Genomic DNA, 16,080 nt, shown 5'->3' on the forward strand with positions numbered 1-16,080 from the left:
GAACAATTGTATAGTGTATTGCCATTGCTGATTTAGCTCAATATCGCTTGCTATAGCTTTTTGTGATTTTTGTTCTCGCTTCAGTTTTCCACTGACAACCTGGCTATTTTAGACAGACCTTTATTAGACGGTTTAGGGATGGACACACTAAACATTAGCAATTGGTTTTCAAAGAATGAAACGTGATTACCCACTACTGATCATATCTCTTCTGTGCCACCTAATGCCATATGATGCAACATGCTTCTTTTTTTTCACGCAATCTCAAAGGCCACATCTGTTTTGAATTGTAAGGAGCAAATCCATTTGCCATCATATTTTACCATTTCAGCTGCTTTACAGTGAGCAGAGAACAACCGAGCGAGTGCACAAAGTTTAATAACAGCATTAACCAGTAGGCTATTAATTCACTAATGGAAGGCTAGTTATTTATAATGTATTGAAATGTGCAAATTATCTGGTTATGTTTGGTAATTTGCATCACAACATTTTATGATAATCTATACCCTGCCTTTTAAAATTGGAGGTAACGGAGTAAGACAACAGAGTTGCAACAAATATGCAACTGCCAAAACGCCTGGAAGAATGTCAATGCTCCGAATTAAAAATGAGACCAATCTATCTGCAGAGCTGCATCGTGCCAAACTCCCACCCTGATGGACCTGATCGAGGTAGGACAAATGACAGCTCTGACCAATCTCGTACACCCACATGTGCAAATCAAACACTCAAGCTGTAGATCTACTCCACATCCATCAGCAGTAAACATGAGTAATGAGCTAATCTCTTGCTCATCTACTTTCCAAACAAAACGAATAATCAAAAAACAATCCGGTCTTTGCTTTTTTTGTTTTGTTTTTTTTGCCTATTTCTTTTGCAATGAAAAAACACAATTCAAAGCACAACCAATTCTTTGACTTTTTAATTTCAAAACGAAAACCAAATGAACGCAACGTACACGGACCTATTTGATAGTTTTCAATTTGAATTTCATACATTTGAATTGTAGACATGTGGCATTTATCAAAAACACAGCTGAAGAAGAAATCCAATATATTAATATTCAATATAGAATTCAATATTCTAACATTCAAAACGCAGAAATTCAGATCTTACAGAAAGTAGGCCACAGGTCAAGCATCCATGTTCCACAGGGAAAAGTAGAGGATTTCAGAGAAGTCGAATGGAGCATTTTGGCCGATCACAGATGCTACAATGTCAATTCCAGCTTTTGCAGTGAAAACGTAAAATGTAACATTATTCAAGTACCCATGACCAGTTTATATTGAACCATTTCAATTAATTATTATACAGCCCTTTTCAGGTGCAGGTTTACGATTTCTGATGCCCCAAGCAACCGACGAACCTGAGGCCCCATTTTGAAAAAATCTGCTTGAAAAATAACAAAATTGATTTTAAATCATAATTTTAAATTCTTCCTATCAGTATATGTATAGTGTATGGACCTGGAATCATACATTTCTAAATGCATCTAAATTGCTCTCATATGTGTGTAAAATAAAGTTTATTATTCTGTGCAAAGAACTTGACATGCTCATATGTTGTCCCAGCCTCTGCAACGGAATGGCTAAAAATGGCAAAACATTGCAATGAAACCTGCAATGATGGTCTTTGCAAAGCTGTGACAAACAACCTCACCTTTGTCTTGGGAAAGCAATTAAGATTGTTCTGTCTATTCAATGACTTATGCAAAGCAATCACGAAACATCACTGACGCAAAAGCAGCAATGAATTTAGCAGACAGGCCCATGTGATGCCAAAACACTCCTATTACATACAGAACACAGAGGGAGAGGTAAAGAGAGGGAGTGAGAGATCTCAGCTCCGAACCAGCCATGCATTGCCTGCTGTCACCCTCCGCTTGCTTGCCTGCCTGCCTGCCAGCGCAGGGAGCCACTCAAGAAAATAAAGAGAACCAAATAGGCTGCAAATGAGAACAGGCAGTGCAAAAGAGCCCACCAGATAGATGAAACAAAATTGCTATAAGAGAAATGTAACACCTAACATTTGTTAGTGGGATGAGAACAAAATGGAAAAAATAAAAGTAACACATGTGGAAATGAGAAAAGACATAGTTCAGACAGGGAAGGTCAGAGTGTTGCCCTCCATGTGGTTTATTTTAGAAACCATTTTGCCTTATCCAATAAGCACTAGAAAGACAAATATTTGAATGTTGATTTCTGTAGCCATTTCTGAGATGCAGGCATTTTCATGTACAAGAGAACAGAACATTCCTCATTTACACCCAAGTGTTAAAACGAGTGGCTTGTGGCAGATTAATTTAGAAATCCTAAAATCAGATCATTTCAAACAAGCATGATAATGAATATTTGAGTGAAAAATATTTCTTTCCATTACATTAAATTAACTAAATCATGGAAAAAATAGGCCATGTAACAAGTATTTACTCGTGAATAATTATACAACTAAACTAAGAAATACAATTTATTTATTGATTTATTTATCAAATCATGTTTAAGAATACAGACATATCAGGTCTTTCAGCAGAATTCTGTACTCAACTTTTCAAAAGAATCTTGAATTTTCGTATTCACAACATTTATTTGTGCTATTATAAATTATATTGTGTATTTAAAAAACTCAAAAATGTCCCAAAACATACATAACAGTCCTCTGAATGCCTCTTTGTAGTAGAGCACTCTAGATCGCTTTATAGCAGTGCATGATTGTACTTTAGCTCCACCTACTGATACCTCACACCTCATATGTGTATTGTGCATTGAAAACTTGCAAAAGTTAAATAAAAATCTACCTTATGGACAAACATCTTATTCTGTTAAATTTACACAACACTGGTGATTTTACAATGCAAAAGCTGCAGCAGAAATCTGTAAAGATATTTATATTTAATATTGAGCTAAACCATCAGCAGGCTACTTAGATTTACATTTACATTTACATTTATTCATTTGGCAGACACTTTTATCCAAAGCGACTTACAAAAGAGGAAAACATAAGCGAATCATCTTAAGGAGACATTGGTACAAAAAGTGCCATATTACAAAGTTTCACTAGCATCAGAATAGTAGTATTCGAAACAGATTAAAGTGCAGCGAGGCAAGCTGTGACTGGTTAAGTGCTCATGGAAAAGATGTTTTTAGCCGTTTTTTGAAGACAGAATTTTTAATATAGTATAGAAAGATTATTAATATAGTCTACATCCTAAAGGAAGAAGCACATCAAAATAAATGGTAAGCATAACAATAATGTGCAATCAATATTCAAAATGTAATGCTAGAATGGTCTTTTGAAATGTCCAGGAAACTTAATTACAGTCGATTACTGAATTTTATTATCCAGTCCTTACTTAGAGCTTATTTTATTACAAGAGGTACTTCACTTTCGATGAGAAGTAAACAATATTCAGTTACCCCTAATGCTCTCTGACCATACACAACAAATGGAGTTTCAAATCAACCATAATCTTTGTTAACAAATTCAAACATCTACTTATGGCTAGCAATGTACTGTACAATTATACTAAAGTGGAAGCCGCAACCAAAAAGATTATTACTCTTCTCTAGGTCAAGGGCAAGTATCGATCTTCAGGTAAATTATAATGTATTAAAAACTGCAAACATTTAGACATGGCCTAGAAAATCAGAAATACACAAGAGAATAATGGATGAACCAATTCCTGAATTAGGACCCAAGCTAAACAAGTGAATGTCCGTGACCCCATGGACTGGGACTAGTACCTTCATTACATGGTCTCTATGGTAAATTGCTCTCAGTGTTTGGTTTCCTTAGTTACACGTGGGATGGTTCATGTGTTATGATCTGTTTGAACTTGCCAAACTGATCATGAAGAAATCCCAAATGTTAAAGCGTTCTTCGGACGCAGTCAGTCTCTAAATTCCCTTCTGTCTCCTAAATGTCTCTGCTCTGAGTCCAGCTCAAATCAGTGCACTTAAAAGAGACATTAATAATCAATTTGATTAAAGGAAAGACAAGCCCTTATCTCTTCAAATAAAAATCAGTCTTGAGAGTTTTTATGATCTATTGCTTTTTTCTGTACATTTTTCAAAGAATACCTGTAGTACATACTGCAGTGTTAGTTTCAAAAAGGTAAAAAGAACAGGATGCGACACAATTACCTCTTGACAGAAAAAACACTTTCTCTTTAAAGTTCTCTCTCTCTCTCTCTTTACATTATGACCAAATTGTAAGATCAGCATCAGAAATTATTCAGCTTTCCCAGATCCATCTCTTTATCCTACCAGTGGTGTATACAGCGACTCCAATTAATCCTTATGCCATAAAGGAGATACCTAGAAGCACTGTTTCCTGTACAGAATTGACATAATCAGCCAAGGCTCTAAATAAGTGTGTGTGGTGGTTACCATAATCATAATCAAAGAGGATTTAACTAGACCAGTACGTAGCATGGAACTAACAAAAACAGTTCAGTTTCAAGGTGACAGAAATCAGCATCCTGTCATTATCTAGCTGGATGCCTGATAGTTCAAGTAGATTAACAGTGCACATATACTGCCATGCTGTGATGTGCAGTGGTGTTATATAATTGCTAAACTAATAAAAATAAAAAAATAAAAAAATAAAAAGAGCGAGGGAGAATAACTGATTTCAAATTAATCAAATGAAGTTATGAATCTATGATTTTTTTTTTTTTTTTTTTCAGGAAATATTTGTATTGTCAGAACCTCTTTTTTTTTTTTTTTTTTTTTTTTTTTTTCTCGTCTAAAAGTTCCCAGTGTAAGCCAATAAACTATTTTGGAGCAATATATCAGTGTGCGGAAACTCACCATTTTTTCTTTGTTGTTTGCGCTGTGTCTTACACCCGTGCCCAACTTGGTTTGGATGTACATACCTTTTCTTCATTTTTCAGAGCCATAAACTGACCGTTTATTTTGTGCAAATTTAGAAGCACGTGACCTTTTATATGCGACGGGGTTCTGATTCACTAGTATATTAAATTCAGCTTCATTCACATATTTAACAACTAAGGCAAATGGAAATAGAAGCTCTGCTTAGCCTGAAGTACAACACGTTAAGGTCACAAATCATTCAAGAAAAAAAAAAAGGATTTATATACAAATTAAATACAATAGCGCGCGACAGTGTTTATTCTATCATAATATCAAAGTTCACATCTTACCGTTAAATGGAGAAGAATGTAAATCCTTCGAGCTCTTCACTCTCTCACACTGGAGATCTCAGTGTGAATTCCATCGTCTGTGACTCTAATAGGTGAGATGCTTTCATTGCATGTAATGTTTTCTTTCTCTCTGAGGAGAGTATCCACTCGTTTAAAAAGACGCGTTAAAAAGTCGTGCAATCAAAAACGTCACTGTTTTATGGCAACTGCACATTTTTATGAGCGGAGACGTTGTTTCAAATCAGCAGCTGGTAATCCAAGTGCATTTTACTGCTCCTCGTCTCGCGCATGGAGCATGTGGGCTCCTCCTCGAATTACTGACAGCGGGCTCCATCATTCTTAAAGACACATTTAGGCTGTGCTCAAAACACTGAGCTGCCTATCTTGGCAGCATTTTGTGGTTTTATCATGGGTGCATTCCTAGAATGCTGTCTAGGAAGGCAGCTCACTAGGTTGGTAACACTTTATATTACTGACACATTTACTGTAGGCTGCGTCTCAAAACATTGTGAACTTCCTTCTTAGACAGCATTTTTGGGCATCGCGGAAGCATTTAGAATGCCATTTTGGTAGGCAGCTCACAGGTTCTGAGACGGTAACATTTTATATTTCTGGTTACATTATAGGCTGTGCCTTAAAACCTAGTGATCTATCTTGGCAGCATTTTCAGGTTTCATCATGTGTGCATTCCTAGAATACTGTCTATGAAGGTAGCTCACTAGGTTCAGGGCCAGAAACATTTTATATTACTGATATTTTTTAAAGCTGTGTCTCAAAACATAGTGAGCTGCCTACCTAGACAGCATTACTGGGCATCATGGGTGCATTCCTAGAATACTGTCTAAGAAGGCAGCTCACTAGGTTCTGGGCCGGAAAGATTTGATATTACTGACTGGTCACATTTTAGGCTGTGCCTTATAGCCTAGTGAGCTGCCTATCTTGGCAGCAATTTGGGGTTTCAACATGTGTGCATTTCTAGATTGCTGTCTAGGTAGGCAGCTCAATAGGTTTACACTTTATATAACTGCCACATTTAGGCTGCCTTTTTAGACAGCATTTTGGGATATCATGGGTGCATTCCTAGATTAATGTCTCGGTAGGCAGCTTACTAGGTTTTGAGTCAGTAACATTTTATAGTTCTGACATATTTACTGTTGACTGCGTCTCAAAACCTAGTAAGCTGCCTTCTTAGACAGCATTTTTGAGCATCACAGGTCCATTCAGATGCCACCTTGGTAGGCAGTTTACTAGTTTCTAAGCAGGGCTGGAAATGGGCGGGAACGCAGGGAAACGGAGTTCCCGGAGTGAATTTTGTGGGAGAACGGCGTTCCCATTCAAACTGGCTACATTTGTTAGGGGAATAAATGCGTGGGATCTTCTGCGTCTGTTGACTATGTGAGTGGCCAGAACACATTCAAGCAACAGATCGACAAATGCACACAGAAATCCACAGGCAACCGATCCACACATGTACGCAACAGAGCCACACGATACACACATTTTCAGCTGTCATTACTCCAGTCTACTTAGAAAATAATATGTCTGTGATGAGGAGGAGGAGGGCATGGCCGGGCCGTGAGGGTGCACGGCCGGCGCTGAATCAGATGATCAGCGGGAGAGCGAGATAGAGAGTTCGGTAGAGATAGAGAGACGCATGCGGCCACACTTCATGTGTGTGTGTGTTTGTTTATGCTGAGTTTTACTATTAAACTTCATGTTGACTGTTCAGCCGTTTTCTGCCTCCTCCTTGCCCATCCTTTAAGATATAAAGAAGTTATCTGATTCAGCGCCAGCCGTGCACCCTCACGGCCTGGCCACGCCCTCCTTCTTGTCACAATGTCACATCATCCTTAAGAAATAATTTAATATGTGAACTAAGTACTAAAGATTAAAATGGTTGTGCTACTTAATGAAGTGTGGAAATCACAATATAGTGTCTTTTTCCAGCTGAGGTATGAGTACAGTTGCATTTTTTTATAATTTACACAAAAATTTCAGTTTTAAAAATAACTTAAAAGAAACATATTTCTCCTCAAATTCATCAATCTATTGTTCTTTTAAGAAATGAATGCTATTCTATGCATTTTTGTTTTGAAAGAATAAAACAGACTTGATCTAACCGGGACAGAGAGAGAAGTGGATAACCTAGATGCAAAACAACAAGAAAACAAGTACACCAGGGTCTCTAATTTGAGAAGAAGACTCCTCACAGGTCCTAAATTAGCAGCTTTAATTAAGAGTATATGTCGAACACTTGCATTTCTGCAAGTAGAGGATTCTTGGATGAACAGAAAGTTTGAAGAAAATATCATTTATTTAAAAAGAAATAGTAAATTGTAACATTATAAATGCCTTTAATGTAATTTTTCTATTATTTTCAATCAATTTAATGCATCCTCAGTGAACAAAGCCCCTCAACTAGAGACCCCCAGTGAATCTCGGCCATTTCCAAAACTGGTTCTAAGACAGTAACACTTTATATTACTGATCACATTTTAGACTGTGCGTTAAAACCTAGTCAACTGCCTACCTAGACACCATTTTGGGGCATCATCTTGGGTGCATTTAGAATGCTGTCTTGTTAGGTAGCTTACTAGGCTCTAAGCCGAAACATTTTATATTACTGACACTTTTTTAAGCTGTGTCTCAAAACCTAGTGATCTGCCATCATAGACAGCATTATTTAACATCATGGGTGCATTCCTAAAAATGCTGTAAAGGTAGGCAGCGCACTAAGTTCTCCACCGGAAACATTTTATATTACTGACAATTTGTTTTAAGCTGTGACTCAAAACCTTGTGAGCTGCCTACCATTAGCACTCACTAGGCTCTGAGCCAGAAATGTTTTGTCTTTATTTAAAAAAAAACAAAAAACAATCCAAAAATTTACACATTCATATTTCTTTATAAAATGTTATGTTTCTTTACATATTTGGCTGAGGACCTACACTGATTTTTGTTTTTTGTGACTGGATGTGCATTCTTTTGTCTATTATTTTACACTTTATATTTCTGACAAATTTACTGTATGCTGTACCTTAAAATCTAGTGAGCCACCAACCTGGTAGGCAGCTCGCTAATTTCTGAGCAAGAAACATTTTATATTACTGACCCATTTAGGCTGTCTCAAAACTGAGTGAGCTGCCTACCTAGACAGCATTATTGGGCATCATGCACAGTTAAAAAAAAATGCCAGGATTTTACAAGATTTATCAGTAATGTCTTACAATAAATTACTGTTTTTAATATTTTACTGTAAAATCTATGCAGGCTATGTCATTTTCTGTCACAACACAACAAATTACTGAGAAAAATTACATTTGAATATCGCACTGCATTATGGGAAAATTATGTTTTGTTTGAAGTCACCATTACGGTGTTTAGTGTTCCCTTGGTTGGGAACCTTACTTATTTCTAATTAAAGTTAGACCAGTTTGTGTTATTGAGTTTTAAAACACAATTTATTGTACTTCAGTGTATGGACAAAATAGTCAATTTAGTGGTTTACTTTATGTCAGCCCATTAAGTATAAACTACACCACATATGATACATTTGATAATACATAGACATAGTGTTATTTTAAATTAGCAATGAGGATAAAATGTTTGCAAAGCTAGGCTACAATATGGTTGGTTTTATCACTAATTCACTTTTTATCATGAATTGTCAATCAGTCAGCAAGATATCAACACTCAGCATACAAAACTCAATGATGGTGACAATTAACAAACTGTTACAAGCGCACCGGGCTCTCCCTCGCTGTCAGTCACCCGCTCTCACTCACCTGAGTTTTAATCATGCACTTCTGCAGCTTATTATCACCTCGTTAAGCAGTAGCGGATTTAGGCATGGGCGACGTGCAGTCTTGAATACTTTGTTGTTATGTAGTAACCTGCCCTTCAGTTTATGTACCTTACTCACCTGTGATCTTATTTGACGCTGAAGTTTCCTGTTTGGACCTATTTTGATCTGGAAGTTACCACTCATGGATTAGTGCCTTCTGCCTTTGGTTCTCAATTATGTCAAAGACTGTTTCCTAAGACTGTATACAATTTATGAATATTTACCCTGCATGCTTGCCTGCTTTTCCAGAGTCCTATATAATAAACTCCCGCATCTGGGTTCATCTCAAGCTTCTGTGTCAGAGTATCATTACACAAACACTGTAGATAATTAATTTATTTTTTAATTCAGATGATCATTGTGATTCTACAACACAGCACTGCTACATTACAGTAATTTACTGGTCCTGTTCACTGAAGTCACAGTATACAGTTGTCTTTTAATTCTAATAAATTGTAGAAATACTGCTGTAAAAATAGACCGTGAAAGTCATGCATCTAGTAGCCAGGAATTTACTGTAAACTAACACAAAATGTTTTACAGTGTGGGAGCATTCATAGAATGCTGTCTTGGTAGGCAGCTCACTAAGTTCTGCGCTGGAAAAAAATTGTATTACTGACCCATTTTTTTAAGGCTGTGGCTCAAAACTGTGTCAGCTGTCTATACCTTAACAGCATTTTTGGGCAGCATCATGGGTGAATGCCTAGAATGTTGTCTAGGTAGGCAGCTCACTAGGTTCTGAGCCAGTAACACTTTATGTACTATATAACCAGTGTTGGGGAGTAATGGAATACATGTAATGGAATTACATATTTAAAATACAAAATATAAGTAACTGAATGATGTGATCCAAAGTGCATTTGAACAGCGGTGAAACACTTTCTTATGATGTGTTACATTCATACGAGCAGACAGAGAAGTAAGTTTGAAGTAAGTTTGGAGCAGAAGAAATAGAAATAAACCTTGTGTAAATTGTCAGCTTTACACTAAGCTAAAATGCTATTTCTAGCCATTTTACATGCATGTTACCAGGCACGATCATATTTTTTTATCAAGAAAATTCACGTTAGATCATAATTTCTTTTTTTCTAGTAAGACTTTTGATATTAGGACAAAAATCTTATTCTTGATAATAATTTTTGTATTGTTTTCGTGTAAAAATATCTAAAAATCCTTTAAACAAGATCAATTTGATTTATCTTGTTTTAGAAACAACACTGCATAAGATATTTAGGTTTTTCAGAGAATTTATTTTTAACATGTGTATTTTGTCTTACTGTACTGGCAGAGTTTTTATAGTCAAAACAAGTGAAAATATCTACCAGTGCTGAAGAAGTAATCCAAAGTATTTAGAATACGTTACTGACCTTGAGTAATCTAACAGAATACGTTACAAATTACATTTTACAGCATGTATTCTGTAATCTGTAGTGGAATACATTTCAAAAGTAACCCTCCAAACCCTGTATATAACAGACACATTTAGATGGTGTCTCAACACCTAATAGGCTGCCTACGTAGACAGTGTATTTGGGCATGTGGGTGAATTCAAAAAATGCTGTCTAAGTAAGCAGCTCATAAGGTTCTCAGCCGGTAACACTTTAGATATTACTGACTCATTTAGGCTGTCTCAAAACCTAGTGAGCTGCCTACCTAGATAGCATAATACTTTGTATAGTGTCCATGTTATGCATTTATTACATATACAGTGCATCCGGAAAGTATTCACAGCGCTTCACTTTTTCCACATTTTGTTATGTTACAGCCTTATTCCAAAATGGATTAAATTAATTATTTTCCTCAATTCTACAAACAATACCCCATAATAACAACGTGAAAGAAGTTTGTTTGAAATCTTTGCAAATTTATTAAAAATAAAAAACGAAAAAAATCACATGTACATAAGTATTCACAGCCTTTGCCTTGACACTCAGAATTGAGCTCAGGTGTATCCTGTTTCCACTGATCATCCTTGAGATGTTTCTACAACTTGATTGGCATCCACCTGTGGTAAATTCAGTTGATTGGACATGATTTGGAAAGGCACACACCTGTCTATATAAGGTCCCACAGTTAACAGTGCATGTCAGAGCACAAACCATGCCATGAAGTCCAAGGAATTGTCTGTAGACCTCCGAGACAGGATTGTATCGAGGCACAGATCTGGGGAAGGGTACAGAAAAATTTCTGCAGCATTGAAGGTCCCAATGAGCACAGTGGCCTCCATCATCTGTAAATGGAAGAAGTTTGGAACCACCAGGACTCTTCCTAGAGCTGGCCGCCCGGCCAAACTGAGCGATCGGGGGAGAAGGACCTTAGTCAGGGAGGTGACCAAGAACCCGATGGTCCCTCTGACAGAGCTCCAGCGTTTCTCTGTGGAGAGAGGAGAACCTTCCAGAAGAACAACCATCTCTGCAGCACTCCACCAATCAGGCCTGTATGGTAGAGTGGCCAGACAGAAGCCACTCCTCAGTAAAAGGCACATGACAGCCCGCCTGGAGTTTGCCAAAAGGCACCTGAAGGACTTTCAAATCATGAGAAACAAAGACTGAACTCTTTGGCCTGAATGGCAAGCGTCATGTCTGGAGGAAACCAGGCACCGCTCATCACTTGGCCAATACCATCCCTGCAGTGAAGCATGGTGGTGGCAGCATCATGCTGTGGGGATGTTTTTCAGCGGCAGGAACTGGGAGACTAGTCAGGATCGAGGGAAAGATGAATGCAGCAATGTACAGAGACATCCTTGATGAAAACCTGCTCCAGAGCACTCTGGACCTCAGACTGGGGCGAAGGTTCATCTTCCAACAGGACAACGACCCTAAGCACACAGCCAAGATAACAAAGGAGTGGCTTCGGGACAACTCTGTGAATGTCCTTGAGTGGCCCAGCCAGAGCCCAGACTTGAACCCAATTGAACATCTCTGGAGAGATCTGAAAATGGCTGTGCACCGACGCTCCCCATCCAACCTGATGGAACTTGAGAGGTCCTGCAAAGAAAAATGGGAGAAACTGCCCAAAAATAGGTGTGCCAAGCTTGTAGCATCATACTCAAAAAGACTTGAGGCTGTAATTGGTGCCAAAGGTGCTTCAACAAAGTATTGAGCAAAGGCTGTGAATACTTATGTACATGTGTGGTGTTTTTTTGTTGTTGTTGTTGTTGTTGTTGTTGTTGTTTTTATATATATATATATATATATATATAAATTTGCAAAGCTTTCAAACAAACTTCTTTCACGTTGTCATTACGGGGTACTGTTTGTAGAAAGAATCCATTTTGGAATAAAGCTGTAACATAACATGTGGAAAAAGTGAAGTGCTGTGAATACTTTCCGGATGCACTGTATTATTATGAAAAAAATGTTTAATTATATAAATTTAATTAAAACAGAAATCACATTAATGCTGTGTAATTGCAAACAGACACTGGAAATAATTACCTATTAGGTATGCAACATGTTATGCTTTATCTATGTAATTACACAGTGACTTAAACACTAATGTAAAGTGTAACCATATAGCCTCCATATTAATGCATTTTTCATGTAAAAAGTTGTATATGTTAACATTAATTAATGCAATATGAACTAACATGAACAAACAATGAACAATTGCATTTTCATAAATTAACATTATGCAAGAATAATAAATGCTGTAAAATTATATTGTTCACTTTTAGTTAATACTACCTAATGCAGTGACTTATGTTAACAAATAGAACTTATTGTAAAGTGCTAACAAAACATTTAAATTGGACAAAGGAGAAATATTTAAAAGTGTTTAAAGATAATATCATCGATGCTCAATTACTTGATTATTGCGTTAGGGTGCTTTATTTACTTGAGTTACATGCCACAGAAGCCGGACTTTGCAGGCAGAAAATAATAAATCCCTTTCGGGTGACTACCATCAGAAGTGATTCTCTCTTTCTCACCAGCATGTTGCTTATGAGGTTTGATACCATCTCTCACAGTGTGTGAGCTAAAGAAAATTTAAAGGTTGCTGCTGTAGTTCAAGGAGCTGGAAAATTGATGTCAAAGTGACAGAGATTATTTCAAATGATGATATAGGATAGGATAATTTGAGAAAAATATCAGTGAGGCAGGGATGTCAATAAATCTAGAATTAAACAACTGATTTTGACAGCCTTCAAACTGATCATTGACCTTAGGTCAAGATTACGTCCCTTAGTTATGAATTGACAAAAAATCCCATTTGTGTCCACAATAATGGGGCCTGAACTTTAGATATTGATATCTGAAAGAACTTTGACAAATATGAGTTGAACTCATTGGATTTGATGGTTTGGTGTAGACACTGTGCTTTATCTTGTATTGATCTGTCTTTAAAGCATGGCTTTATGTTATAAAACAAGTAAACGATTCATGCACCATGACTCTTACGTGAACCAAATGCATTCTCTCTCTCTCTCCGTCTGTCCATGCATGCATTACCTCACATGCACATATTCACACACAGACCAGAAAAGATTTGATGAGCATGAAGCAGCATATTTATGGCACATTAAAACTTTCAAAGGAAGATATTCTTGTCATCTCTATGGCTCAGAAGGACTTAGACTGAACGTGGCCAATTCAGATGCAAAGAATAAAAGATTGCATGTGTGAGAGAGGTGTACCAATCCACATTTTTCCATCTTTGGAATTATCTTAATTTTTGCTAAACACAAAATATCCTTCTTCACTAAACACTCTGTCATTGTATTTGAAAGGGATAGTTCACCCAAAAATGAAAATTCTCTCATCATTTGCTCACCATCATTCCAACCCTGATGTTTATGACTTTTTTTCTTCTGCTAAACACAAACAAAGATTTTAAGAACAATATCTCAGCTCTGTAGGTCCATAAAATGCAAGTTAACAGGGCCCAAAACTTTGATGCTCAAAAAGACAACATAAAAGTAATCCAAACAACTCCAGTGGTTAAATCCATGTCTTCAAAAGAAATACGATAGGTGTGGGTGAGAAACAGATCAATATTTCAGTCCTTTTTTACTGTAAATTCTCCTCCCTGTCCAGTAGGTGGCGATATGCACGAAGAATGCGAATCGACAAAAACAAAAGAAGAAGAATTCTCCGGCGAGAAGAGAGCATATGAGGGCTTTTTGAAAGTAAAACAAAGACTTAAAATTTATCTGTTTCTCACCCACACCTATCATAACGCTTCTGAAAACATGGATTTAACCACTGGAGTAATACTGATTACCTTTATGCTGCCTTTATGTGCTTTTTAGTGTCACGGTTTTGGACCCTGTTGACTTGCATTGTATGGACCTACAGAGCTGAAATATTCTTCTAAAAATCGTTTGTGTTCAGCGGTTTGTTTGTGTTCATACACATCTGGGATTGCATGAGGGTGAGTAAATCATGAGAGAACTTACATTTTTGGGTGAACTATCCCTTTAAAGGAGCATTTAGTCATATTTGTGTATGTGTCACCAGGCTTAATGGCAGTTGTCTTTGGCTTATTGACACCTGGCGGTGTGGATGCAGCATCACGCAAAATAAAGTTTTCAGTTACAGATGCCATTGAAGAAATAAACTGTTTGCAGTCCGCCATGATTAATTTATTCCATGAGTGAAAGTATCCGATAATAGGGCAGATTTCAAAATAAGTGAAATAAATGAGTAGCATTCAAGTGGTCATGTGATTTCAATATGTTGTTCCTCACAAGGTGACCTGCTCCATGTAAAATAAAATAGCTAATATCAGTAGCCGTCTTCCTCTCATGTGAGTGTACAAGATTTTAAACAAATATTTAAAATATACTTAGTTTATTGAAAGCAGATGCCTAATGCCTAATTTGCTATTTTAAACACTATGTTTTACAAATTTAGTGCGTTCTAATCATTATAACATAACAATAATTTCCCCTTGTTATCTCATGTTTTTCTTTTCTGCACGCAGAAGAGATGTGTTTCACAGTACAGGCCTCAGGTAAAGGTTAAACAGCAGGAAACACAAAGAAAAGCTGTCCTTACTTTCCCTCACAGCTGCTATCAAAACCTGTTCATGCCTGAAAGTAAATGCAGAGAAACTGTGACGACCATGTATTTATTTTAAAAGACATAGAAAACAGGCCATTGTCCAGAATATTATCCATGGTGAAATGTAGAAGAGGTCACATCATATTTGTTTCACAAGCAGCCATGTTCTCCACTGAACAATGATAATTCCATTAGGATTGAGTGTCTCTCTGCAGCACAGATGTGTCAAACAAGCTCATGGTGACCCAGGAAGACCTCTGGATCGCTGAGGTGGCAACATATTACAAAACATTGTGTTAGGAACCCCTTAGTGGTAGATGATGTGGAAATCATCCATATCTATTATTTTATCCAATCCTAATCAGTATGAAGGCATGTTCTGTAAATAATATATTCCACCCATAATATCTTTTCTTTGCAGAGATTTGAAAAAATGTAATCTGAGTGTAGTCTCCATAACAAATCATTTGTGATAATTAGACAGAGTGCTCGTCATCATGTCTAATGCATGCTCAGGCAAACTTGGCATGTACATTTTAAATTGTAACGATGCCACCTTCACTCACTGTGCCACTGAGCAAATAAGGCAGGCCATGCTGTATTCCACGAACCCTCCCAAACCCAATAGACATTCCACTTCACTCCTAAAACAACTTATTTTGCATGGGAAATTTTAAATCAGATTGTCAATATTGTGAAGATTTCAGTTCTTCTGACAGCTCTGAGCAATGGTGAGATGTGTTTCAGTAAATCACACAATCAAACAATGGGAGCACTGATAATTTAATGATATATATATATATATATATATATATATATCTTGTCTTTAAAATGCAGGGACGTACACTCACTAAGCACTTTATTTGGAAGACTATGGTCCTAAAAAAGTGCCCAATCTTCTGCTGTTGTAGCCCATCCGCTTCAAGGTTTGACGTGTTGTGCATTCTGAGATGCTATTCTGCTCAATACAATTGTACAGAGTGGTTATCTGAGTTACAGTTGTGCTCAAAAGTTTGCATACCCTTGGAGAATTGGTAATATATGTACCATTTTTAAAGAAAACATGAGTG

The 16,080-nt window shown here is 36.9% G+C and overlaps 1 protein-coding gene across 1 annotated transcript in view; it reads right to left on the bottom strand.

The window, feature by feature from the left end:
* LOC127425295 (calcitonin gene-related peptide type 1 receptor-like) overlaps positions 1–5,408 on the bottom strand; it is a 100,417-nt gene extending 95,009 nt beyond the window's left edge. The window contains exon 1 of the mRNA XM_051671094.1: positions 5,162–5,408. The gene's annotated coding sequence lies outside the window, so the exon portion shown is untranslated. The remainder of the gene's footprint in view (positions 1–5,161) is intronic.
* Between the last annotated feature and the right edge of the window lie 10,672 nt (positions 5,409–16,080).

The sequence above is a fragment of the Myxocyprinus asiaticus genome, chromosome 34 (assembly GCF_019703515.2).
Source record: "Myxocyprinus asiaticus isolate MX2 ecotype Aquarium Trade chromosome 34, UBuf_Myxa_2, whole genome shotgun sequence".
In the NCBI taxonomy this organism is placed as follows: domain Eukaryota; kingdom Metazoa; phylum Chordata; class Actinopteri; order Cypriniformes; family Catostomidae; genus Myxocyprinus; species Myxocyprinus asiaticus.